Here is a 26730-nt window from a genome sequence, read left to right on the forward strand (position 1 = left end):
AAACACATTTGTAGTAATATAATATATCGTATATGCCATGATTTTCTGACGGATTCGTGATAATAGTAGGTCCCATGAAAATCTCTCAAGAAGATACTGTTTTTTTTTACCAAAAGGTAAGGCTTCATATCTATAGTATAAGGATGCAAACACGACTATCAAATGAATATTTGATTCAAATGGTTTGATATTTATAAATATAATATTCATATTCATCAAATAAATTTGATATTGATGAATATCAAATAAATGGCAAAGAAAATATTTATGATGAGATGAACATTTTTATTCACATCAGATGTTCTATACCTAGTATTATTACCTTTTGTCACTCATCAACAAAAGGTAATATTAAGTTATTTTCTTTTTGACATTTTAAGATGTTAGGCACTACTAATTTTCTTTGGTAAAATTTAATATACTTCCTCTGCTCTTATAATTATATTCTGTGATGTTTTCCAATACAAATAGTTATTCCAACCACTTTTAGAATTTGTTTCCTTTCCAATGTCCTTTCATAACATCTTTTAGTATAAAACAACCTTTGTGATATATATTAATAACATCAAGTCAACACACAGAATGCCTGTTCATCTTTGTTCATTATATCACTTGCTCTATTTAGATGAAAATCATATAATCAAAAATGCCAATATATTGTCTGTGTAACAAAGTGTCTCCAATGACACATTTAGTATGAAAGTCATGTTGTACTAATCTGAGAATAGAATAGATCTATATCTCATTCTAATAATAATTCTCAATGAATAATGTAGCTATTTCAACTGATGTTTTAAATAGATAAAGATATTTCTTGGAGAGTTCAGTCAGTTGGCTATGCCACCAGTTATAATGGAAACCAGTTTTCAAGCCATGAGTTCTTGTTTTTTTTTTTATTTTTTTATTTTTTTACTAAAGGTACTGTTTCAGTACACTGGTATTTAGAAAAATGGATTATTCTTTTTGATACAACTAAGATGAAACATTTTTTCATTTTTTCCTGTGATTTTCAGTTTGCCATTTATTATTATATTTACCAGTTTTTGTTTCTATGTGCCTTACACACAACTCTCACAAACTTTGTTTCTCTGTTTGCTTTACTCTTTTTTTTAATCTGTCCGTCTAGTTTGTCCTGATCAAACAAAGTACCATAGACAGGGCGGCTTATAAACAACATAAAGTTATTTCTCACAGTTCTGGAGTCAGGGAAGTGCAACCTCAGGGTACCAGCACGGTTGGGTTCTGGTGAGGGTCCTCTTCCAGGTTGCAGACTGCCATCTGCTCATTGTACTCTGACATGGCAGAAAGAGGACTGGAGGGCTCTCTGGGGTATCTTTCATAAGAGCACTAATTCCATTGATGAGAGCTCCACTTTCATGACCTAATTACCCCCCAAAGGCCCCACCTTCTAATATCATCACATTGGAGGTTAGGATTTCAACATATACATTTCCAGGCAACGTATACAATTCCGTTGGACAGTCTTACAGTCTTTTCAGTGTTTATATGCATAATTTACTGCAAGACTTGGAATGAAACTTCTTAACTTTGCTTTGTCTATATAATATGCTTTATCTTAAGCAAGTTCTACATTACTAGTGATGTTAAATTTCAGTAAATGGAAAAATTCCTTGAGACTACTATATTCTCTTTCATTATCCAAATACCTCGAATTTTACAATTTGATTAGTGTTCCTGCCCGTGTACAACCCAATTGAATTACATTGGATGTAATTGCCTGTGTTTAAAATATATCTTTGGATTAAAAGATAAATATTATGAAGGACCTTGTCTCATTATGCCATCAGTATATCATGGCTGAGACTATCTCAGATAAGATAATGTGTTAGTTGTCTGCTCCCTAGGAGAACGAACACTAAAATTAAATATGAAAGAAATTGATTCTGAGTGTTTAATGTGAGAAACAAGGTTTATACTGAACATTCTAAGCCATTGCCAAATGTCAACTTTAAACTTTAGATCAAGAGATTAAGAATTTTATGGTGTCAGGTATGGTAGATGTTCTCACACCAAGGTGAACACAAGAATCACCAGAGTGATTTATTTAAAAGAGCATCCTGAGTGCCACCCCCAGAAATTCAGATTTTTAAATTTTTAAATGAATCTGAGTGTGTCTTTTAAATTTATATGTTGTACCAGCAACTCCTAGTTATTCTAATATAGGTAATCCACAGATTAAAAATATTTGTTACAACATAATTAAAAAAAAATTGGTTAGAGTATTTTAGCCTTTTCTTTTTTAACAAGATGCAAAGTTACACTTTTTAGACAGCAAAAAAAAAAAAAAAAAGAAAAAAAGTTTTAAAGAAACTCTGACCGGGCGTGGTGGTGCATGCTTGTAATCCCAGCACTTTGGGAGGCCGAGGCGGGTGGATCACCTGAGGTCAAGAGTTTGAGACCAGCCTAGCCAGCATGGTGAAACCCTATCTCTACTAAAAATACAAAAATCAGCCGGCCGTGGTGGTGTGCGCCTGTAATCCCAGCTACTCAGGAGGCTGAGGCAGGAGAATTGCTTGAACCCGGGAGACGGAGGTTCTGGTGAGTCGAGATCGCACCACTGCACTCCATCCTGGGCAACGGAGAGAAACTCTGTCTCAAACAAAACAAAACAAAAACATAAAGAAACTCTACGTTTCTTTATATATGTATGTATGCATGTATTTTTTGAGACAGAGTCTTGCTCTATTACCTAGGCTGGAGTGCAGAGGTGCGATCTCAGCTCACTGCAGCCTCCACCTCCCAGGTTCAAGCGATTCTCAAGAGTAGAATGCCTCAGCCTCCTGAGTAGCTGGGATTACAGGCATGCACCACCATGCCCAGCTAATTTTTGTATTTTTAGTAGAGACAGGGTTTCGCCATGTTGGCCAGGTTGGTCTCGAACTCCTAACCTCAGATGATCCACCCACCTCGGCCTCCCGCAGTGCTGGGATTACTGGCATGAGCCACCACGCCCAGCCTAAATTCCTTTAAAACTATATTTATTTCTTAAGAACCTGATCTCCAGACTTTCTGTCAGCTCTTTCTCTTTTTATTTTTTTGGTCATTTCTGGTTTATATTTTGGAATGTGTTATTACAGATTCGCTGGGATGATTCTGATTTTAATCAATTTTTTTCCTGCTTGTACCATAAAAAATTAAAATGTCCCAGAAATTTTGAATACATCCAGAATCTAGACTATATCTCCCAGATTCCCATTCATATAAAAAAAATTCAGGCAAATTGTCCCACTTTGGGGTTCATAAATCGTGATTGCAAGAGCTAGAAGTAAACCACAGTAGAATATTTTAGAGGCTAATATTTTAGAGGCTAAAGATGTCTCAAAGAATATTGGTGCACCCCTGTCCTATGGATGAATTCACTCTTTAGCAAAGCACTGGGCATGTATCATGTTCCAGAGTATCCCAAAAGGGTATATTGAATCATTTCTAAAAACAGTCAGTGTATTAGGAATCCATGTGCAAGCAACAGAAGTCCCTAGTACAGGAACTTAAATAGAAGCATATTTACTTGTCTCATACTACACGGAGCCTGAGATTAGGCCACAGGGCTAATATAGACAGTCAAGAGTGCCTTCAAGATTTCAGGCTCTTTCTTTTGTTTTTTTTTCCGCTCAGTGTTGCACTGGCTATTATTACTCTCATGCTAGCTCCCTCTTCGGTAGATGATTGCTACACTTCTAGGCCCCATATCCTCAGGATAACTACCTAGGAAAGAAGGAAAGAACAAATTAGTGGAAAGCAATGCTCTGTTTTTCAGTTTGGAAAGAGATGCCCCTTTCAACTTCATGTCATTACCCAGAACTGTGTCACTTTATCTGCTCCGGCTTTATGAGAAGCTAAAAAATTTGAGTAATTTTACCTGTGTACATTGACATCCCAAACTACATCAGGGTTCTGACAGGAAAAAAGTAGGGATATATACTGTATCAGAAACTGGAATTCTTTGCTACAGATAGTATATCTATAAAGAAAAATGTGTAAAAAAGACTCAGAACAATTAATGTAGACATAAAGATGTAATTTATTATTTGTCTGTTACGTGTATTAACTGTTTGGTAGACTAATATTTGGGAGATATTGCTGAGTCTTCATAATCCTCATCTCACTCACCCATGACAGCAAAATGGGGGTTGATCGCTAATTATTAGGTAAAACATTCTAAGCTAACGGGAAAAAGGAAACCGTGAGTTAATCTTGGGAGCATAACTGTGGGTGAAAAATGATGATAAATGCGCAAAACTGCTAAAGCTTTAATGATTGGCACTTTCAGGATGGTAGCAGTCAACAAGAACATGACTGCTGTGTAGCTTAACTCTGCAGTTTTCTTTTCTTTTTCTTTTTTTTTGAGATCGAGTGTCGCTTTTTTCACCCAGGAGTGATCTCGGCTCACTGCAAACTACGCCTCCCTGGTTCAAGGGATTCTTCTGCCTCAGCCTCCTGAGTAGCTAGGATTACAAGCGCCCACCACGCCCAGCTAATTTTTGTATTTTTAGTAGAGACGAGGTTTTGCCATGTTGGCCAGGCTGGTGTCGAACTCCTGACCTCACGTGATCCGCCCCCTCAGCCTCCCAAAGTACTGATATTACAGGCATGAGCCACCACGCCCAGGCTCTGCACTGTTTTTAATCAGTTTACCTTTATGACTGACTTTGAGGAAGTCCTGAAGTTGCAGCTGCTCCACTTCTGAGTGATCCTGATTTTTTATTTCTTGTGGTCCCACAGCAGACAATTATTAAAATACTGAAATAATGAGAATCCTCAACAACTCTAGTCACTTTTGGCACCTCAAAAATGGAAGTTTTGCTATAGTGGTTTAGGGTGAGAGGTACCCCAAAGAGGTATATTGAATCAGTTTTAAAAGCAGTCAGCCTGTTAGGATTTCATGTACAAGTAACAGAAATCTCATGGCCGGGCGCGGTGGCTCAAGCCTGTAATCCCAGCACTTTGGGAGGCTGAGACGGGCGGATCACGAGGTCAGGAGATCGAGACCATCCTGGCTAACACAGTGAAACCCCGTCTCTACTAAAAATACAAAAAAAACTAGCCGGGCGCGGTGGCGGCGCCTGTAGTCCCAGCTACTCGGGAGGCTGAGGCCGGAGAATGGCGTAAACCCGGGAGGCGGAGCTTGCAGTGAGCTGAGATCCGGCCACTGCACTCCAGCCTGGGCGGCAGAGCGAGACTCCGTCTCAAAAAAAAAAAAAAAAAAAAAAAAAAAAGTAACAGAAATCTCTACTACAGTGGCTTCAACAGAAGCATACTCACTTGTCTTGTACTACAAGAAGCCTGAGATCAGGCCACAGAGCTAATACGGGGTTCAAGGATGCCCTCAAGATGAAAGACAGGTTTCAGTGTTCACTGGCAGAGTTTCCTCTGGCGAGCCCGGAGGGGTTGGGTAGAGGCTGGAGTGGAATTCAGATTACTCAGAATTAATCAGGTCAGAATTAATCCTGGTTATTACTTTGTACCATGGTTCAGTTACTTTTATAGGTGAAGATGTACTTTGTGCCTAATCCTACAAAGACATCCACCCCATAATACATCAAGAGCCTGCATTTATTCTGGGAAGAATAACCAGAAAACCTCTCGAGAGAAAGTTTCCACTATAAAATGTAAAAGTAATTTTATGTGATACGTAGGTCGATATTACTTGATAAATGTATTACACAACGGCCTTGAACATTGAAATATACATTAATAATACTTTGGTGTACATAATACCTGTATTTCCCATATGTATTAACATGATTTTATAGAAAAGATCAAAATTTTAGAAAAAGAGTTCGCAGGAAGGTACAGTTGCGATATGTGCCTACATACAAGTTCTTTATGGAAAGAGAATTCTATACCTGCAGAAACCACAACAGATCATTACGAACATTTAAAAAGACCTGTGTCTGTATTGAAATAGAGAACCTAGCTCCTCCTTACAAATTTACACCAGAAAATTGAACAATTGATACTATTTTTCCATTCTTTAATTTCTTTTTGCTTAATTGATTTTTGTTTTACTTAGTTATCAGTTTGTCAGATAGTATGTGGTTTGTTATTTTTCGAGAGCTGAGATTTTCCAAAATAAGACTTAAACTTCTTTATCATTATTTTATATTATCATATATATGCATATACACATAGATATATATGTGTCTGTATTTACACATATGTTTATTGTAAAATAAAGAAAGCAATATTTTATATAATAGTTTTAAATATTCTGTAAGTACCATTTGGACTAGAATTGGTGAGATTTTTTTTTGTTTTTTGTTTTTTAATTTGAGACAGAGTCTTGCTCTGTTGCCCAGGCTGGAGTGCACTGGCGTGATCTCGGCTCACTGCAGCCTCCACTTCCCGGGTTCAAGTGATTCTCCTCCCTCAGCCTCCTGAGTAGCTGGGATTACAGGTGCACATCACCATGCCTGGCTAAATTTTGTATTTTTAGCAGAGATGAGTGATAAGCATTTTAAACATATTTTTTAAAAATTATATAAATTTAGGGGTACAAATGGAGTTTTGTTACATGGATATACTGCATAGTGGTGAAGTCTGGGCTTTTAATGTATTCCTGTAACATCAGTTTTGTCAAACTCCTATCAGTCTCACAGTTTACGAAGAGCTTTGAAGTTTTGTTATGGTGTGGATTATGGAATTATAATACTGTTGTTAATGCCTATGGGTCTTTTCAGCGACTATAAAAAACTTTGGAACCTGTATTCATTAAGGAAGAATTTCACTAACCTCAGGAGGAATGAGATGTGGTTGTGAGACAGAGACCCTGATTAACACTAATACCCAATGGTAGTTCTAGCATGAGCATGATCAGACATGGACAAGCTAATTTCAGTCCATCCGTATGGAAATCTGCCAAACTCCACTATACTTCCAATTGCAATAAAATAGCTTCAAGCAAATCTGACTTTTTATCTAATTCTTTGTGTACTGTAAAAATAAAAATAAAACAAGTTTTCATCCTGAAAAGCTTGTTGTTTCAAAATATATAGTATCAATAACTATGAAGCCATACAGTTATCACTACCATTACTTTGCTGTTTGTTTTCATTTATTTTTTCCTGGGTACTGATTTTACATGGTTGGAATCATAGTGCACAAATAATTTTGTCCATTTTTATATAAAAGAGCTATTCATCTTTATTAATTTCATTCCAATTTGGTCATTGGCTTCCACTTCATTACTGTTATATGGATAATGTGTGTATGACTCTGATAATTGCTTGTGTGCAAGATAGAGTAAAGAAATGAGAAGTTTTACAAATTTGTGTCAGTGATTGAGCCTAAAATGGAATCTTTAGTTCAGCATTATTTGACCCTTTTTAATTTTTATGAAAACAATTACTTTTCTACTTGATCCACTTTCTACTTGATCCAGTGTACCTCATGGAAAGTTAAATACGTTCGAAGGTAGTGAAAGTCTCAGCATGACAAATGCCATAAACTGATTCTAATATTGCATTCAAATGTTTGCATCATGTATATAGATATGTATGTGAATGGTCTGAATGTATGTATATGTATATGGAAAGAAAGAAATGATTCATAATAGATTTCACATTGAAATGTACTAAACAAAATAAGAGGAAAGCATGCTGCAGAATATGAAAGCAATAGAGACAAGAAATTAAAAAAAAAGAAAAGAAAATGTACACATCAGAAATAAAACCCACTACATGCTTTTGTATACTTGTGAATATCCCATACCCACTCTCATTATGTACCAATTAAAAATAATAGGAAATTTTATAAACCCTATAAATATTGTGTTTAACTTTTTGTAATATAGGACTTCAACAGAAGATAGACTGCATAAATTACCTTTTATAGAAGTTTAGTTGTTAATGATCATTTTTAGGGTAGCATCCAGAGAGGTTCAACACTTTGTTATAGCTGATTTAAATTATGATTACACTTATGAAATATTGTGTCTGTGAAATTCCAAAGACTTTTACATGCCACAGTCAGCAGTGAAATCTATTAGAAGTTCTAGTGCATTTGTAGGTCTAATGTGAATTGATATACTGGTTCAATTTTAAAACATGTTAATTCAGTCCCCTGTGCCATGCCACTGGGATTAATATTATTATAACATGTCATATCACTTAAAATTAAATTATGGTATATTCTTTTGTGATAAAAATTAACTGAAGTGCATAACATTATTTCTGAGTCTCTAACAAAATTACACATTGCTTCATTTTACATAATTTAAAATAATATGAAAAATGTCAATATTTGGAGCTAACCTCACGTCATTCAAATTACAGCTAAAAACATAGACCTGCTACATTATTTCTTAGATTAACGTACTTTTCTTTAATGTGAAATTGATATTGAAATGTCATCTAGACAATGCTATGGATATCTACAGCTGTCTAAGTTTGCATCCATTCTAATAGATTATTTGAAATGAATAATCATCAGCTTCATTGAGACAGTAGGGAAATCAGGAACTTCACAGATGTTTAGTGATCTTCTGAGGACAAAATAATAGAAGTAATTTAAATTACTAACGTATCGGTCTGCTTTCGCATCACCATAAAGACACTACCTGAGACTGGGTAATTTATAAAGGAAAGAGGTTTAATTGACTCACAGTTCCTCATGGCTGGAGAGGCCTCAGGAAACTTACAATCATGGTGGAAGGGGAAGCAGGTCACATCTTACATGGTGATAGGAGAGAGAGAGAAACAGATTTCAGGGAAAACTGCCATTTTTAAAGCCATCAGATCTCATGAGAACTCCCTCATTATAAGGAGAACAGTATGGGGGAAACTGCCCCCATGATCCAATTACCTTCCACCAGATCCCTCCCTTGACTTGTGGGGATTACAATTCAAGGTGAGATTTGTGTGGGGACACAGAGCCAAATCATGTCAACTAGTTTGTCATTTGGATTATACCACTCATTCAGAGACACAGGATATTATGTAACCTTGAAGCATAACTTTCATTTAATTTTTTTTTATCATTGCATTTGTACCCATTTTTGCCAGGGAGGCTAAAAAATAGGTTAGGTACCAATATTTAAATCTATGGACTGCCTTCCACTGGGCAATACGTATTTTCAAGGGTAAATAAAAGAAAATAATTTTCATTTCATATTCCCTTAAAGTTTACTTGGAGAGTAGATTGCCTTGTAATCACTCTATCACTCCCATCTCTTTTCTTAGAAGCAGGCCAAGTTGCCCAGCTGCCATAGTGTAGCCCTTTTAGGACAGCTCTGGATATGTATTTCACTGCTACCCTGGTTCACTGTCAGGTTGACAGACCTAATGGAGATACTCTGTACCACCTTTATCACAAGATTTTCCTGCAAATTGATACCAATTTACTCTCCACCTTAAAAATTATCAGTGAGAGTATCAAATAGATCACTTATATTGGCATTTCTTTTTCCTTCTACTGTGTAAAGTCATCAAAGATCATTTTGAAGACTGATTCATATATTATGAAATGTAGCGTTGTTTTATTTTACTATTTTTTGCTAAATTTGGGGAATGACTCATAACTGTAATAATTTTGAGAGGTATAAAAACCAAAGTTTTTTCCCCCTTATTTTTGTGTTGGTAGCCCTCTTTAAAATAGAAAATATGAATTTATTTAAGCCAGATCAACCCAGCAAAAAACAGCAAAGAAAGACTTTTGACTTTATCCTGTGTTATTTTTGTTACTGCCGGTGAAGAATTTGTTTTTCAATTCTTCCATTTATTTTTATAAACATGAATAAATCCCTCATTGAAAAAAGTTCCTGTATTTCTGTTTCTATTTTTTAGTGCTACCATGTAACTTATTTTGAGTGTGACATTTGCCAAAATAAATAGTTCCAATAAAATTCCAATGAATACTTGTTCACAAGTATGTCCAGCATGTCATCTATGCTAAATAATTTCTTTAAATGTCATTTCTTTTCCAGTCACACTAGGTACCAAATCATTTCTATTTTTTTTTTACTGCCACTGGAATAAGTTATACGTACTTCAGTTTACGTCTATCTGGTATATTATTAACGGCAATTAATGACTTAGGAATGAAAAGTTTTGTGATTCAAACTTAGGTTTACCCCGATATGATAGGCACCAACATGAGTGTTAATACAATAGATACACTGTCATGGATTATTGCTCTTAAAATGTCAAATTTGTTAATTCCATCGAAAGAAATAGCTTGAAAAAAAGGAAACTAACCAGTTACCTTTCATTGCAAATGTAATGGTTTATCTGTAGAATAAACAGAATTTGTTTCCTTTTGTTTGAAGATTTTGTCGGAAATACATTTCACTCTTTGTGTCCCATCCTGATATTGAACTTTCTTAGATTCCTTGGAGACAGCTTCTTGAAGTTGAACTGGCTTCAAGATTGGATGTTTTCTTTCCTTAAAACTGGTGCCATATGAATGAGTGTGTGACCCAATCACTCACTCGTTTATTTCTATTTATATAAACAAAAATTTTATTTATTTAGTTTAAAGTGACACTGTTTATAAAAATCTTCCAGTCATAAAACAGTATTTCTGTTGAATTAAATTAGCAAGGATTTATTAAAATATTCTGCTGGTATTTGTACTTTTATAGTTAAATTTAAGAATTATAACATATAGGCCGGGCACAGTGGCTCACGTCTGTAATCCCAGCACTTTGGGAGGCCGAGGCGGGCAGATCATGAGGTCAGGAGATCGAGACCATCCTGGCTAACACGGTGAAACCCCATCTCTACTAAAAATACAAAAAATTAACCGGGCGTGGTGGCGGGAGCTGTAGTCCCAGCTACTCAGGAGGCTGAGGGAAGAGAATGGCGTGAATTCGGGAGGCGGAGCTTGCAGTGAGCTGAGACCGCACCACTGTACTGCAGCCTGGGTGACAGTGCCAGACCCCATCTCAGAAAAAAAAAAAAAAAAAAAAAAAAAAAAAATTATAAAATGTAACTTGGAAAAATTTCAGGAAATATATTTAAATGTTGAAAATATTTAGGATAATTTCTCTTAGCATGCTGAAGCTATTTAGGGAGAAAACATAGGATAACACAGGACAATTAACTTTTGTTGCAGGATATTGCTTAGGAATGTGATATTAAATAAAACGCCTTTGAGTTCCCCGAAGTATCTTGTTGGAGTATGCTAGTTTATGATTTTTATTATGCCACCTTATAGAAATTATAGAATACAAAACAGATATTATCTCCTTTTTGTGCGGAGAATAAATAGAAATGCGCATAGAAATAAAAATATTAAATAATCCAGAACTACATAAAAAGCAAATCCAATTCATTCAACATACTTGTATTACTCACTGGTAATATCCACAAATTGGGCTATTTTTCTCCAACTCACCTGTTTCATGCTACACAGGAGCCTATTCTGAATGTTTTCCGTGGGAAAGAAACCTCATGCATTCATTTCAGTTAAGGCAGTGATTGTCGTCTGGGAGACAGGTTGTGTAGTTTATAATAGTAATGGTACAGAGAATTTCTACTGTAGAGAAATGTTAATGATAGACTCGTTAATGATGTTAAACTGTTGATGGAGGTATGGCATGTCTATCAGGATTCTAGGATGGAGAAAGATTGGCAAATAGTCAAATATAATATTGGTCACTGGTAGTAGCTTGGAAAATTCTCTTCTAGGAATTTTGTATTTGATAGGGAATCATTGAATATCCAGTTCCCCTCTCTAACATAATAAAATGCACTAGTAAGGGAATTTCAGTCCCCCTTGAAGAGAGAAGACATTTTGGAGCTGGTTTTATACTTACGACCTTGCCATCAATGAGTTCCTACATCAGGTACATGTTTACCTGATATTCAGTCATGAGACTCCTGGGCCAATCTCCACACTAACATGTACAGTTGTATGTATAGACAAGACACACACATAGTAGACTTAAGAGCAAATGCCTACCTTTTCCTCTATGTTTTCAACTCAAAGTGTTGGTCCTGGGCAAACAAAAGTTTTGATTATACAGCTTTTATCATTAGATACCCCCAATTTTTTTTTCCATCTGATGTCAAATGATGCATTGCCTACCAATAAAAATAGAGTGTCCACTGGCAGTAACTTCAGATCTAATATTTGTCAACTGTTTAACAGTGTTGTGGGATAATTCTACCATATTGTTTACTGTTTCTCTTTTCCCCAACATGAGATATGTTTGTCTCTAGTTGCATACATTTAAAACTTTCTAGTTTATATTTTCAATACAAAGACATATTTAAATACATCAGTTTCCATAGCCTGAATTAGAGTAGTATTTGTAATAGCATTTTACATCTCAGTTGATATTGATTTTCTAAAATACATTTGCCCCAAAAACATTCTTTTTCTTTCATTTGGCATTTTCTTTACATTGAAAATTGAAGAAATGCAGTCATTAAAAAATCATTTTCATTTAACTGGGTCTTCTTCAAACTTCAATCAGGTGTCCTACAAAAAATTAATAGTTTACCAGATATTTTCACATCTCTACTTTATGCAATGGGCTAATGTTATTTTATTTTTTTAAAGAGAAAGCTTAAACTTTTTTTCTCCATGATTTGGCTTCATTTATTGCAAAAGATTGCAAAGTAATTGAAGGAAAATGAAAACTAAATGAAATAATTAAATAAGCAATCTAATTTCTAGGTGTTAATTCAATTCTATTTCTAATCAATTTTCTGTATTTTAAACTTCATTTGCTTTCTATCTACTTTTTGCCTGCAGGCTTAGATGGCTCAAATTATGGGATGGGTACATCCCCTAGTACTTAGCATGATGACACGGGGGAAAATGCCACTCAGAGGACTAGACTAACACATTTAACAGTTATTTCATTATTTGGTGGCCTCAAACTCCAGATGGCCATATTTAGTTGATTTTATTGTCTTTGTCCATTCAATATCTGTATTGTAAAATTGTATGACTAGAAAAGGGTACATTTTGATTTACTAAAGGTGATCTTCTGAGATATTTTGAGGGAAAGAGGTAGTACACCAAAATGGAAATGCTACACAAGGTAAGTGAAAACCTTTTTAATGTATCTTGGTCAGTAAATTAAACCAAATTTATATTGATGCAGTTGCCAAATTTCCTTGTCTCTTACCAACACAGGTAAAAATCTGGGGGAAAAATTTACTGAAGAATTCACTGATTTGGCATGTAAAAGCCTTTTCTATAAACCATAGGATCAATTGTCAGTCCTGTCTTGAATGATTACTTATCTCTAAAGCTAACAGTTGCTATTTAAGCTGAAAACATTCCTTAAAAGCAAGAAAGCTAAGTAAAAGTGCACAGGACACTGTCTCTTAGCATTATAACAAATATCCTCCAGCATAAGTGATCAGGATATTAAATTTATGGTAATTGAATTTAAGAATTTTTGTCAGAAAAGTATTTTCAGATATGAATAAGTAAATTCTTAGCAAGCTAGTCTCCTTTGGAAGGTGCTTGTATTTGAATAAAAATGATTTCTTAAAAAAATGCTTTTAGGATGCCATTTAAAAGAAATAGGCAAACTTCATAAGCCTTAATGGATTTCTTACTAGAAAGCAAACCCTCCATAAAAATTCCACCTTAGCTTTTTGCAGCCCTGAATTCATGGGATGTTAGCTAAATTAACCTTAACTGTCTTTCATTGGTCTGTTTAAAAAATTAGAAATAATTAATTGAAATTGTCTTTGCTTCATTCTAAATATCTTTGCTGGCCATGTCTGTAGACAGTAGGGGAACATTTTTGAAGATAATCATTAGCAAATTTCCTAGATTCTTCCTTACTACTGATTGCTTTATTATAAAGCTAATGTTCACAGTTTGATTATACTAATGTGTTCTTGTTTTCTTAATCTAACTGCATTAAAACATGTATGGAATGACAGGTCTACCTGTCATTTACAACATACTTAGGAGATTGACCGATTTCTAAATAGTGGCCAGTTAAGAAATAATGGACATTAAATCAAACTGTATGTGTGTGTATCTTCACATGTTTGTAAATTTTCCCTGTACCAAGTTCCTTATAGCACATCAAATATCTAGTTCTTTGTCATTCCTCTGCCCTTGGAGTTTTTGTGCATACCTTTGCTTCTCTGTGGCTAAGCACATACCCCTGAATTATATGATTGCATGTGGCAGCAGTCTCTGTTATTGACATCTTGAGGACGGATTAAGTGAAGCTGGATTTGTGGATTTTGCCTTTATTTGTGTCAGAAACCAATGCCTTCTCTCCTTTGGGAGCCAATGCCAGTTATGAACAAAAAGCCGTAAACAGTTGTGTTTCCCCACCCCCATATTCTAAGTGATCAGAATGTGGGATTTCAATTATTTATTGTCTTCCAAGGATAGGTAAATTTCAGGTTTTTTAATTAAGTTGAAAACTTCCAAAACCCTTTACTTCTATATGATATTTAAACAGTTCTTTACTCTGTAGGGCATATTTTATGAGGCTACCATATCTAATAATAAGCTTGCTTTTAATTGTGACAGTCTGAAAGCTTACTCTGAAAACTGCTTCTAGAGAAACCTAATTATTCCTGGTTGCGAATGTTCTTCTGGTGATACCACTAGCCTCCTGGGTACCAAGCATGTCTGATGATAGGTGATTCATAAGCTCAATGTGACATTTCCCAATGAGTTGTTTTGTCACGGGTTATCCATTTTGTCAGACATGTTATTTCATCCTGAGCTTTAATGTGACTATCATGTTGCTGGGCGAGTAGCTGAGAGTGTCATATAGCTTGTCAAAACCGTAACACCATTTGAACCAGAATACATAATTTTAAAATCAGAGCTGTGAAATTTAAATGAGGATCTTGCTAAGTCACAGCTAATTCGTTTCTTATTTGGTAACCTGGGGTCTAATGTATGAGTATTAGGTTGCCGTCATCAGCCTTTGCAAGTAAGTTAAATCAACTGAAGGACATAGTTTCTCGCTGGGGCAGGGTCTGTCACCTGTTCTGGGTTAAGTTACTGTGGGGTGCATTTGAAGATTTGAAGAAAGCAGTCTGTTGAGATGAGGAACTTCTTGAATCAACTGTGACAAATGCAAAAACCCATTTGTGCTTTTTTGTGTATCATTCTAGTAGTCATGTCTCTAGTGTTGCCTTTCTTACCCTCCAAACATGAGAGTTAGCACATCTATTAAAAAGCAAATCTGTAATATTAGTAGAAATCATTTTGATATAGTAACTTTGCATGTGTTCTCTAAATTCAGAGGAGTAGAAGATTACAAAATTCCAACACCAATACAGCATAGCTATCAAAGCTGTTCTTAAAAATAGTTTGTTAACATAACTACATTTTGAAATCAAATTAGAAATTCTTTGTCCACACAGAATTCCCTTTGGTTAAATTATTTTGAAATTAGCTAGAAAAAATGCATTTACATAATTTAAATTAGTTGACAGCACAATTTTAACACATTCCTTTGTGTTAGTATTTGGAGTTTGTTTCCTTTTAAAATGATTATAAAAATATATATATACACACACACATATATATATACACACATATATTTACACACACATATAGATAATACATTCTATTTACTCTCTCTCTCTATATATATAGTAGTGGTGCCAGAGTGTTTCTAAAATCATTGTAACAATACATTAAGCCAATTAGTAGTTGAATCAAAAGAAAAAGTGCAGAAAAAGAAAGGCCTAGTAAAAAGATAGTAAGCTTTGCAAATATTTAAATATAAAATTAATACTTAGCAATCAAGGGTAATATTGTAACAGAGGTCTGGGCGCGGTGGCTCACGCCTGTAATCCCAGCACTTTGGGAGGTCAAGACGGGTGGATCATGAGGTCAGGAGATCGAGACCATCCTGGCTGACACGGTGAGACCCCGTCTCTACCAAAAATACAAAAAAATTAGCCGGGCCTGTTGGCGGGAGCCTGTAGTCCCAGCTACTCGGGAGGCTGAGGCAAGAGAATGGCCTGAACCCAGGAGGCGGAGCTTGCAGTGAGCCGAGACTGTGCCACTGCACTCCAGCCTGGGCCAAAGAGCGAGACTCTGTCTCAAAAAAAAAAAAAAAAAAAAAATACTGTAACAGAGGTGTACAGAAGTTTAAACCTAAAGAAGATAAGTATAAGAATATTCATTTTAAAATTAGGAAATACAAAGAAGTGAGGCAGGGACAGGTAAACTGCTAATGTCTTCATATTTTACAGGATCCTACAGAATTATACCCTGTAATATAGAGTTTTAAGATGGAAAATGACAAAACTTCGTAATATTTTTAATAATTTCTTAAGCAAAAAGAAAATTTAAAGAAATCATACCTTTGTTGGTAAAGAAATATTAGAAATTCACCACTATCTTTAGTGTTACTTCAGTTTTATTTTGTTATAATCTATAAAAATTAAATTTAAGACTTTTACAACAGGGCTTATAATGATTAAATATTCATAAATATATCATTTTCCATCCATCCATCCATCCATCCATCCATCCATCCATCCATCCATCCATATCTATGCACAGAAAAATGCCTGAAATGAATTTCCCCTCATATCAATTCCAGTTATTTCTTTGTTAGCATTTTGTGTGTTTAAAAATATTTTGCTGTACTTTTTATTTCCGGACAAATAATTTTTTGAGTTTTTTTGCAGTGAGCATGACTCCTAGTAGAAAAAGCAAGGAAGAATACTAATAAAAATATGCTAAGATATTATTGATGGTTAACTCTAGATGGTAAGAATATGTATGATATGGGTGCCTTGTTTACTTCTTTAAACGTTTTTAGTATCTTTTCAATTTTAGGAAATATAACTTTTAAAATTAAGAAAGACAAACCATGGTAGAACCTATTATTAGCAAAGTATGGTATTTCGAAGAAAAAATAATTGAACAAATTGTTTTCGTAATGTGGAGTTATGTGCTGCCTGTTAGGTCAGCAATCTCAATATTTCCGTTCCTTTAGGGAACAGATTATGAACCTTATAAAATGGGGTGGGATTTTCCATGGGGATGAAATTCATTAGAGCAGTGTCTGCCTTCTATGAAAACATCTGGTGGTTTTGGTCATTCTGTCTTGTGTTTTGGCTTAATTTTCTACCAAGTTGTAAGGCACGGTTTTAAGAATAATTCACAAATATTACCATCCAGAGATTTTTGACCAATAAAAGTATGTTTATATTGATGGACTAAACAAGTTGCATTGTAATTGTGACAGTTACAAACTTTTCTGAAACATCTATATAGTTTTTTTTTTAATTTTAGAAAGTAGATGTCACACCTAAAATGGGTAGGTCCATTTCATTTTAAAAGGAAAGCACCCAGAAGGGTCCGTATGTATTTGTGCTCGCAAAGGAAGTAATTGTAGGTGTCGTTTCCACCCCGTTTTTATGTTATCAATATTGCCTAATATCAAAGAAAATCAGTAATAATAGAATTATTAGTAGTAGAATCGGTAGAATAATAGTGGTAGAGGGCCGGGTGCGGTGGCTCACACCTGTAATCCCAGCACTTTGGGAGGCCGAGGCGGGCGAATCATGAGGTCAGGAGATCAAGACCATCCTGGCTAACACGGTGAAACCCCGTCTCTACTAAAAAAAACCCAAAAAATCAGCCAGGCATGGTAGCGGGCGCCTGTAGTCCCAGCTACTTGGGAGGCTGAGGCAGGAGAATGGCGGGAACCCGGGAGGCGGAGCTTGCAGTGAGCTGTGATCCGGCCACTGCACTGCAGCCTGGGTGACAGAGCGAGACTCCATCTCAAAAAAAAAAAAAAAAGAAAAGAAAAGAAATAAAGAATAATAGTGGTAGAGCTAGTGCTCATGAATGAAAAACTAATCAACATTATTACTTGGAAGTGAAATCTGGGAAGAAAGAGAATAGAATGAGATACACATTAGAAATAGTAATGGTGAAGTAAGTGAAAAATATTTTTGGAAATAGCCATCTCTAATGTTTGGATAGAATGTTCTTTTCTGTGGTTTGTTAACATGCCACAAATTTATTATTAAACTGGTATATACAAAATTTAGAATCAATTGACTGTACTTTATGAGAGTGGTAATTCTTGTATTACCTTTTGTTCTCAGTTCTTTGCAAAGTTCCTGCCGTGTGATAGGATGTTACCACATGCGACAGAAGTGTTTGTTGAAGTTGGAATTGACTTAAGTGTAGGAAATGGATCAATTCCAATGCAGGATTGTCTATTTTCTAATTACAGGCAAGCAAGAAACTGGTTTGATCTTAATCCACAACAGCTTAAATAAAAAATAATTGCTTAAATTGTTTTAATAGTCTATTATGACATAACTTATAATTATGAACAATATTAAATTTTATATTCACCTATATTCCATTTTGTTTTATTATCAGATATTTTTACTCTCTTGAACCCGCCATAGGTTTCTTGAAGATAAGTCTTTATTATTACACACCACAGGCTGAAAAATGTTGATTAACATCTCATTTTCCAAAACCAGTTCTCCTCTCTTTAACATTAGACTGTGTTGATGAGACAGTGTATGATTTGGGAAGCATTCTTGACTTGAAATAGCAATTGTAGGTTTGAAGGTCTCCTCTGTCCATTTGTAAATTTGCATTGAGGTGAGGGGGCCATCTGAGTTCTTTGGAGGCTGTTTCTGAATTGTAAAATGCAGGTGAGATTATCTGTCTTTTGCAGTTCTGAATGTTGTTATGAAAATCAAATAATGAATGTAATGTGCAAAATGCACATTTTGTGTACGTGTTTTGACTATCCTAGTGTAAGGTGTTTTGACTATTAGTGGATCCGGGTATAGAGTAATTTTTCTGATTTTCATAATTCTGTTTCACTAGTTAAATCTATTTCCACTTTTCTTTCCCTCCTTTATTTTGCTTGGTTCTTGCTTTAGAAGGCAACATTTCGATTATTTGCAAGAGTGTGCCCAATCCAAGTCTCTTAGTCAACGTTCCCTTCCCTCGGGCTTCAGTCTATGATATTTCATGTAATAATTTGTAAAATATAGTTCTCATTGGGGGACTCCTCACTTCTATGTTAAGAAAAATAATTTCTATTGCTGCATGCATTCATTGCTTTGAGATAAAATTTTATAAGTTTGTGGAAATCATTGAATAGGAACTTCTGAGTTAGCCCTGAAAGAAATTTTATGAATGAATAATACAATTTCCTCCTTCTAATAACAGTATTTTACATCTCACATTTAGTTTATATTGATTGCTTTCTGACATGGAAATAAAACAATCTTTATATTATGCAGAGTTCCTGTTAGTGGTACTATCAAGAATATAAATCTTCCCTTGTGACTTCTATTTCTATGCTTTTCTCCAACCTGAAGTAACCCCAACCAGTTTTTTAATTAAAGTAATGTGGGTCACTGAGTGTATCACCCCTTTTATGCATGATCAAGTTACCATAGCATAAATATATTCCAACTCTCTTGTAAACTTGAATTTTATGGATAGGTAATAAAATTCTTCTTTCCAAAGTTTGCAGTTTTACCACCACCTTTAAAAAATGTTGTAGTCTCTTGGCAGTGCTTATATAAAAATATGTGAAGTGTGGGTAATACTAGATATGGTATATAGATGTACTAGATATGGTTTGCAAAGGTGGACTTGGAAGCCTCTGTTCATTTTCGTCCTATTTAGAAAATTGAATGATACTGCTTTTACCTATACAACTTATATTTGGTAGGATATTTTTATTTACTTAATTTGAAATTAAAGACTGAATAGTGGACTCCAGCATAAATATTTTATATTTTAATCAATGTTTCCCTGTATATAGCATTTGTACGGCTAGTCTTTCAAAGTTTTTAAATTTTTGTTTGTTTGTTTTTGTTTTTGAGGCAGAGTTTCACTCTTGTTGCCCAGATTGGAGTGCAATGGTGCGATCTCAGCTCACTGCAACCTCCACCTCCCAGGTTCAAGCTATTCTACTGCCTCAGCCTCCCAAGTAGCTGGGATTACAGGCATGTGCCACCACACCCAGCTAATTTTGTATTTATAGTAGAAATAGAATTTCACTATGTTGGTTAGGCTGGTCTCAAACTCCTGACCTCAGGAGGTCTGCTCGCCTCAGCCTCCCAAAGTGCTGGGATTACAGGCGTGAGCCACCATGCTCAGCCTGAAGAAGGTCTTTAAGAATATCAATGAACTTTAATACCAGTAATATCAAATGTTAGCCACACATTATGAATATTACCATATATAAGCACAGATGGTAATATAGGATAGGGCTTAAGAGTGTGGTGTTTGGAGGCAGACTAACTGCCAACGCTAACTGGCTTTATGACCTTAAACAAGCCTTCCTAAACCTCAGTTTATTCATCTATAAAAGTGAGAATAATTATATTACTGCCTTTTAGGTTTGAGAAGATTAGAGATAATGCAATTGCTGCAGGGCTTGACACAAAGAAACCACTCTAAAATGTTAACTGGTCTCATTAGTTATTCATTCATCAAACTACAAAATCTTCTCCATTGCTCAGTTCTAAATAGGAGGCCTCAAAACTTTTAGAGGATGGTTTAATTACTTGAGTATAGTACACTAACCACAGTTCTTGGCTATGGTCTTATACCAATTAAGGATTCTTCAGAAGGGCTTCGAAAATAGGTGGTTGTCTATGACAGGTCTATCCATAGCCCAAATTATTTCAAAAAAAAAAAAAAAATCCTTACATTTTACTTTTATTCTGCCATAGAAGTTGATTATTTTTTTTCTCTATGATATTATCTTGCTTTTCTGTTAGAGGGCTGTTATGTGGTGTGCTAAACTTTTAGATAGCCAGAGATTAGCTATCTAAAAATTTCAGAATGACTGAAATAGTTATTTTTTCTTTCTTTCTATTTTTATTGTGTGTCTTTGGAAAGATTTGTTGAGTGAAAATTACCAAATAAAATTTGAAATAGTATTAGTACCTTTAAATGTTTTCTTTAAAATATCTTAATGATTGATAGATAGATAGATAGATAGACAGACATAGAGATATATGGAATGCTTCATTACCAATAGTAGACACTTGTTGATTTTTAAAAAGGACCTGAATTTAGAAAGCAATTTTCCTCAAAACCATTTTTTTTTTCTTTTTTGATAAAGGATAAGTCATTCTTACAACTCTCAATGATGCAAAGTGAAATGTATCCAATTTTAAGTAGAGATGCTAAATAATGTAGAGAAGACACAAGCACTTATTTTGGAGACAGAATATTTGCACTCTGGGCCCAGATGTGCCATTTAAAATTGAGTATTCTTTCCTTCATTTATTCACTCTTGCCCTTGTTTGGTAAAGGATGTTGGGAAAGATCTGTAATTAAATATAAAAGTGTAAAAAGAAAGAAAAATGGTCTTGAAAACAAAACAAAAGTGCCAGCAACTGGGCTAAAAAGATAACATAATGTTATATGCCCTTGCTATAAATAGATCATAATTTTTGTTTCAAGATTTCTAGCAGCCAATGCAAAAAAGGAAATTCTGGTGAAATTACACAAGTTTAAAATATCTTCCAGACCACAAATCAACCAGTCACAAAGAATATGAATGCTTATTTTCTTGATATTAGGAACAGGAATCTCCCACGGGTCCTAATAAGGAGAACATGGAAAGTAAGTGATTACATCAATTATAACATCTTTTAAAAGCAGTGTTGAGTTTTATAAAGAAGTCACATCTTCTTCAGCCTATGCACTTCCATAATTTGGAGATGTTTGGGCTTCCTGTAAGGCTTCTTACGGTTTCAACATACGTGACGCTAAGCTGAAACTCCATGAGTTCAATGAATTGTTAAATGTGAACATGATCAAATTGAATTAAGCTGTTAAGAAGTTAGATATCTCATCCTCAGTTTTTGGACTTTATTATTTTCTTTCCTTCCTAATGTTTTTTCTATCACAGAGAAAAAAAAAGTCTCATGGTAACTGCTTTTAATTTTGGCTATTTTCTATTCTTCCAAGAAAATCATTTATTTTAAAGACACGACTTTTCTTTTTTAGCATATTCTGATTGATGCAAATACTCTTGTATAACTTTCAATAGTCAGTGAAATATTGGATAAAATATATTTCTAAGATGGCCATATCTGTGTACTTTTTCAAAATTGTTGCTTTTTGCTTATTATTGTTCGCTTGTTTGTCTTTTGGTTTTGCCTTACTATAATATAAGACTTATTAGTTTATATATAACTTTCCTCTTTTGAGGAACTAATCATTGTCCAACTTAATTCATAAACTTCACAGAATGGCATTTCTTCTTAACTTAGAACTATTTTTGTCTTACTATTCTGATTCTTTCTTCTGTAAGACAACCTCATGAAACCTAAACATCCAACATGGAGAGATTAGATGGCAAATATGTTTTCCATTTTGTTTGGCTTTAATTATTTTATTCAGGTAAATAATTGGGTTGTGCTTCACTTACATGGAATACTGCAGTTTATATTATGTGTCATAACAACAAAGCTAAATTAAGGAACAAGGGAGGGAGTTGTGCTTTTTCCAAACTAGTACAACTTATAATATTATGCTGGCTTTTTAATTATTGTCAGTCTTCTTTCTCTTATAGCACAAGGTCTCTCTTAATTATGTAATTTAAAAAATGTGTCCTTCTCTTCAAGACCAGCCTGACTAACATGGTGAAGCCCTGTCTCTACTAAAAATACAAAAATTAGCCTGATGTGGTGGCACACACTTGTAATACGAGCTACTCGGGAGGCTGGGGCAGGAGAATCGCTTAAACAGAGAGGCGGAGGTTGCAGTGAGCCAAGATCACACCACTGCACTCCAGCCTGGGCGACAGGGTAAGACTCCATCTCAAAAAAAAAAAAAAAAAAAAAAAATTATCCTTCTCAACCTTTCTGAGACTATATCTCTGAAATTTGTTTTGCAACTCCCTAAGGACCAGTTGTTTCTCAAATAACTGGTCCTTGGGGAACTCAGTGGATTGTGTGAAAAACTTTGATTGAGTTGGGGAAGATTTCTAACAGGATGTAATATTTGAGGTTTACGTAGGAATTTTCCGAGTGAAGAAGGGAAAAATGCCATTAGATCTACAAAGACTATAATCCAGTAGTTGGGTGGTGGAAGTAGAGATGAAAATTTCATTGGCTGAAAAGTTTTCAGCATCAAGAATTAGAAGCACACTCATATAGCCTGAAACAGAGGTAACAAGACACTCACATAGAGTAGATCAAGCGAGATAGAAATTTACTTCTCTTTCCCATAATGTCTGGAGGAGGAAGATAGGTCAACCAGAGCAGGCATGTGGCTCATCACCATAAAGACATCTACTGTCTCAGATTCCTTCTATCTTATTATCAACCATTTTTACATGAATGCATGAAGCTCCCTGAACTGTCTGTATATTATGGCAGTAATAGAATATAAGCAGAAATTAATGATCATCTCTCTTTTTTTGTTCACATAAGTCAGATTTGGAAGCTTTAAGGTTTCTTAGGGAATTTACAGTTCTACAAAACACTTAGAAATGGTGCCTTCAGTTGTGGTATCTCCATTAGGTTCCAATGCTTTGGTGTCAGGAAGATTTCTTATGTGTGTTGGAGCACTTCTCCTATATAGTAGACTCTCAAGAATATATAATAATAAGGGGAGAAAGGAAAGTAAGGGATATTACTTTCATGTAGATTTGAAGTTGTAATTTCATTGATGTAGAAGAGCTGGAAGGATTTAGATAATCTTATGCAGATAATGGTAATTTTAAAGAAAAGGTCTCATTATGTCATAGTCACTATGTGGACTAAATAAAAGGAGAAACATGAAAAGGTTGTGTTACCGTTATCATTCAAAAACATCCAAACCAAAAAAGTATTTTTTAAATGAGATATGCATTTATTTTGGGGTGGATTTTGGCATTATGCACAAGTGTTCTCTCGAAAAGCAATTCGTAGGATCCTAACTGAACTTTTGGATTATAACAAGGTAGTGTCACTCTGCCAAAAAACACTGAAATTAGCAAAAGCCATTACCCTTATAATTTGATTCTTATTAAGGGAAATCAAGTGATTGAAAACCTGAGATGAGATTGAACCATTTCCATCATCAAATTCATAATATAAAGGGGAAGCATAACATTACCAGTTAGCAGAGGGTAAATTCAATTTGGAATTTTCCAATAGTAGGACAAAAAATAATAAACTCATTATTCTCTTCAAATTATTACCATTATTACTGCTGTTGTTTTGAGTACAATGACTGCTTATTTGTGCTCTCTGACAGTATATAACCAATTAGGGGATTTGAAATGTAGGGAGTCATTTTTGAACAAGGAAAAAGCAGCATAGTATCTGTCTATCTGCATATCTTCAAAAGGATTTATTTTTATAGCTGGTTTACCCATTGCCTATTTACATACATGAGTTTGGACCAAATAATGTTCTAAAATCTATCCCAGTTTTTAAAAAATTCTGTTTGAAAAACAAATTTTGTACTAATTTTGTCAGTTATTGTTGTCAAAAATCTGAAATGCCAGACCTTTTATTTAAAATATCAGCTTGGATATGAAAGATAATAACATGGGAAAACGGTATCTATCATTTGACGGGCTTTCGTAAACCCTCTATGATACACTCCAATCCTATCACGAGCTCTTTGAAAAGAATTTAGTCTCTTTTTGTCAGATGAGGATAAACCCAGACATTTAAGGAGCTGATGTTTTCTCAATTCCAGAAAAAGAATTGGAACTCAAATCTATGAGGCACGAAAGTCCCGAAGCCCTCATTCTCCACTGTTACAAATTTGCAGAAATCTGAGTGATATGAAAAATATTTATTTTTATTGATGCTTTATACACATATCCATATTACTTGACATACAATGAATATTTGTGTAAAATTATTTAAAATAAGGTGTTTCATACATTCAGTGTTCTGTTTTTGACTAAATAAAATATTTATTGAATGCTATTTAAGAACCCTGCTACGTGTTGGAAATACAGTTGTAGGCACAAAAAGGCATGATTCTTACTTTTGATGAGTAAATGGTCTTTAGGAATCATTTGAGTTTTGCACCATAGGTGAGTAGAACACCTAAAGCAATGAGTCAAAGCAGATGATACAATTTTTCTTACTTCCCAAATGCAAATAAAATGTATTGTCAATAAGATAGTTCTGTAGTATTTCCAAGGAAAGTGTTATTTAATTGAAAAACACATATCATGCTTTCTGTAGACTCTTAAATATCAATCTTCAAATTAAAAAAAGGTTTTACTTCCACTACCCTCCCCAACCAGCTCATGAACATGTGGCACACACACCAGCAGAACACATACATACGCACAACGTGAAATAAACCCACGTGTGAAATGACCAAATGGTGCGTCGGGATTAGAGTTTTTGACAGATCTGTGCTATTATTTAATTTGTTAGCATAATTACATTTTATGTTTTATTTTCTTATACTTAGGAATTTTTAAACTGTAAAAACCTTATAGTATATCATTACATTATTACTAACATATCTCATTACATTTATCAAGGTTTTTTTTTCAGAATTTTCGAGAACTGTAGCACATTCATAAGATTATGTGCCTGTTATTCTGTCTTGAATATTGGTGGATATTTCGTATTCTCATTGTGGAATGCTAGCCTCTTAAGTAATTGTAACTCATCATATGACAGGTGGAATAAATTGGCTACCAGTAATGCAGAGCTAAGGTAGGCAATAGCTTAGTGTTTAGTGTTAATTTTACTTCTGGGAAATTAGAGCATTTTATACATTATAACCATCAATCTTGGCTGAAATAGTTAATGGAGCTATTATAACATATCTTGTACCTTTATAGATGTTGTGGCTCAACATTATGTTTAAAAGTTGCTTTTCCAATTAGGAGATCCTAATTTAGTTGGCAAAGAAGTAATACACGTAAAACAAACAAACCACCAATATGGGCACTATGAAAAAGGAAAAACTTAATAATTGGCATTCCAAATGGGTAATTATTTACAGAAAAAAATGCTGAATAACATAATAAATAGAATTAGAAAAACTGGGCAAGATACAAATATTAGTTTTTCAGTTCAGATCATAGCACAAAAGGAGATAGCAAAGTAAGATTTCAATTTGGGATTAAAGCCTCTTACAAAGGATTTTAAAAAGACCGATTAAATTTGGGCTTCAATTTCTCCATGAAATGCTACAATGTATGGGATTTAATATATCTATTGTTGATATGACTCGTTTAAAACTGTTCATAACATCTTACCTGAAGTTGTATCCCTCCTGGGAGATAAGAATATAACAAATATTCTGAAAAAACTTCAGAAAGTGTATTATCATTGGAATTATGATTATTTGATGAAATTAAATTAGTGTTTATCAATAATGAGCTTGACATAGAATGCATTATATAGATGGTTACCCAGGTGTCTAATCTTTTTTTTCTTTTTTGAGACAGAATCTTGCTCTGTCCCCCAGGCTGGAGTGCAGTGGCGCGATCTTGGCCCACTGCAAGCTCCGCCTCCCGGGTTCCCGCCATTCTCCTGCCTCAGCCTCCCGAATAGCTGGGACTACAGCTCCCGCCACCATGCCCGGCTAATTTTTTGTGTTTTTAGTAGAGACAGGATTTCACCGTATTAGCCAGGATGGTCTTGATCTCCTGACCTCATGATGCCCCTGCCTTGGCCTCCCAAAGTGCTGGGATTACAGGCGTGAGCCACCACGCCCAGCCCCAGGTATCCAATCTTATGCACTAAAATATACATGCTGGGAAATGAAGATAGGGAAAATATAACGATGGCAGAACATAACATTACCGAAAAATAAATTGTCTCT

General features: G+C 34.7%; 1 protein-coding gene across 18 annotated transcripts in view; it reads left to right on the plus strand.

Annotated features, from left to right (window-relative positions):
- LOC105483467 (uncharacterized) overlaps positions 1-26730 on the plus strand; it is a 573731-nt gene that overhangs the window by 170269 nt on the left and 376732 nt on the right. The window contains exon 1 of one of the 18 annotated variants that reach the window (XR_011622699.1): positions 1-26730. This exon is cut by the window's right edge and continues 10385 nt beyond it. The exons of the other annotated variants lie outside the window; for them this stretch is intronic. The gene's annotated coding sequence lies outside the window, so the exon portion shown is untranslated. 18 annotated transcript variants of the gene reach the window in all.

The sequence above is a fragment of the Macaca nemestrina genome, chromosome 4 (genome assembly GCF_043159975.1).
Source record: "Macaca nemestrina isolate mMacNem1 chromosome 4, mMacNem.hap1, whole genome shotgun sequence".
In the NCBI taxonomy this organism is placed as follows: domain Eukaryota; kingdom Metazoa; phylum Chordata; class Mammalia; order Primates; family Cercopithecidae; genus Macaca; species Macaca nemestrina.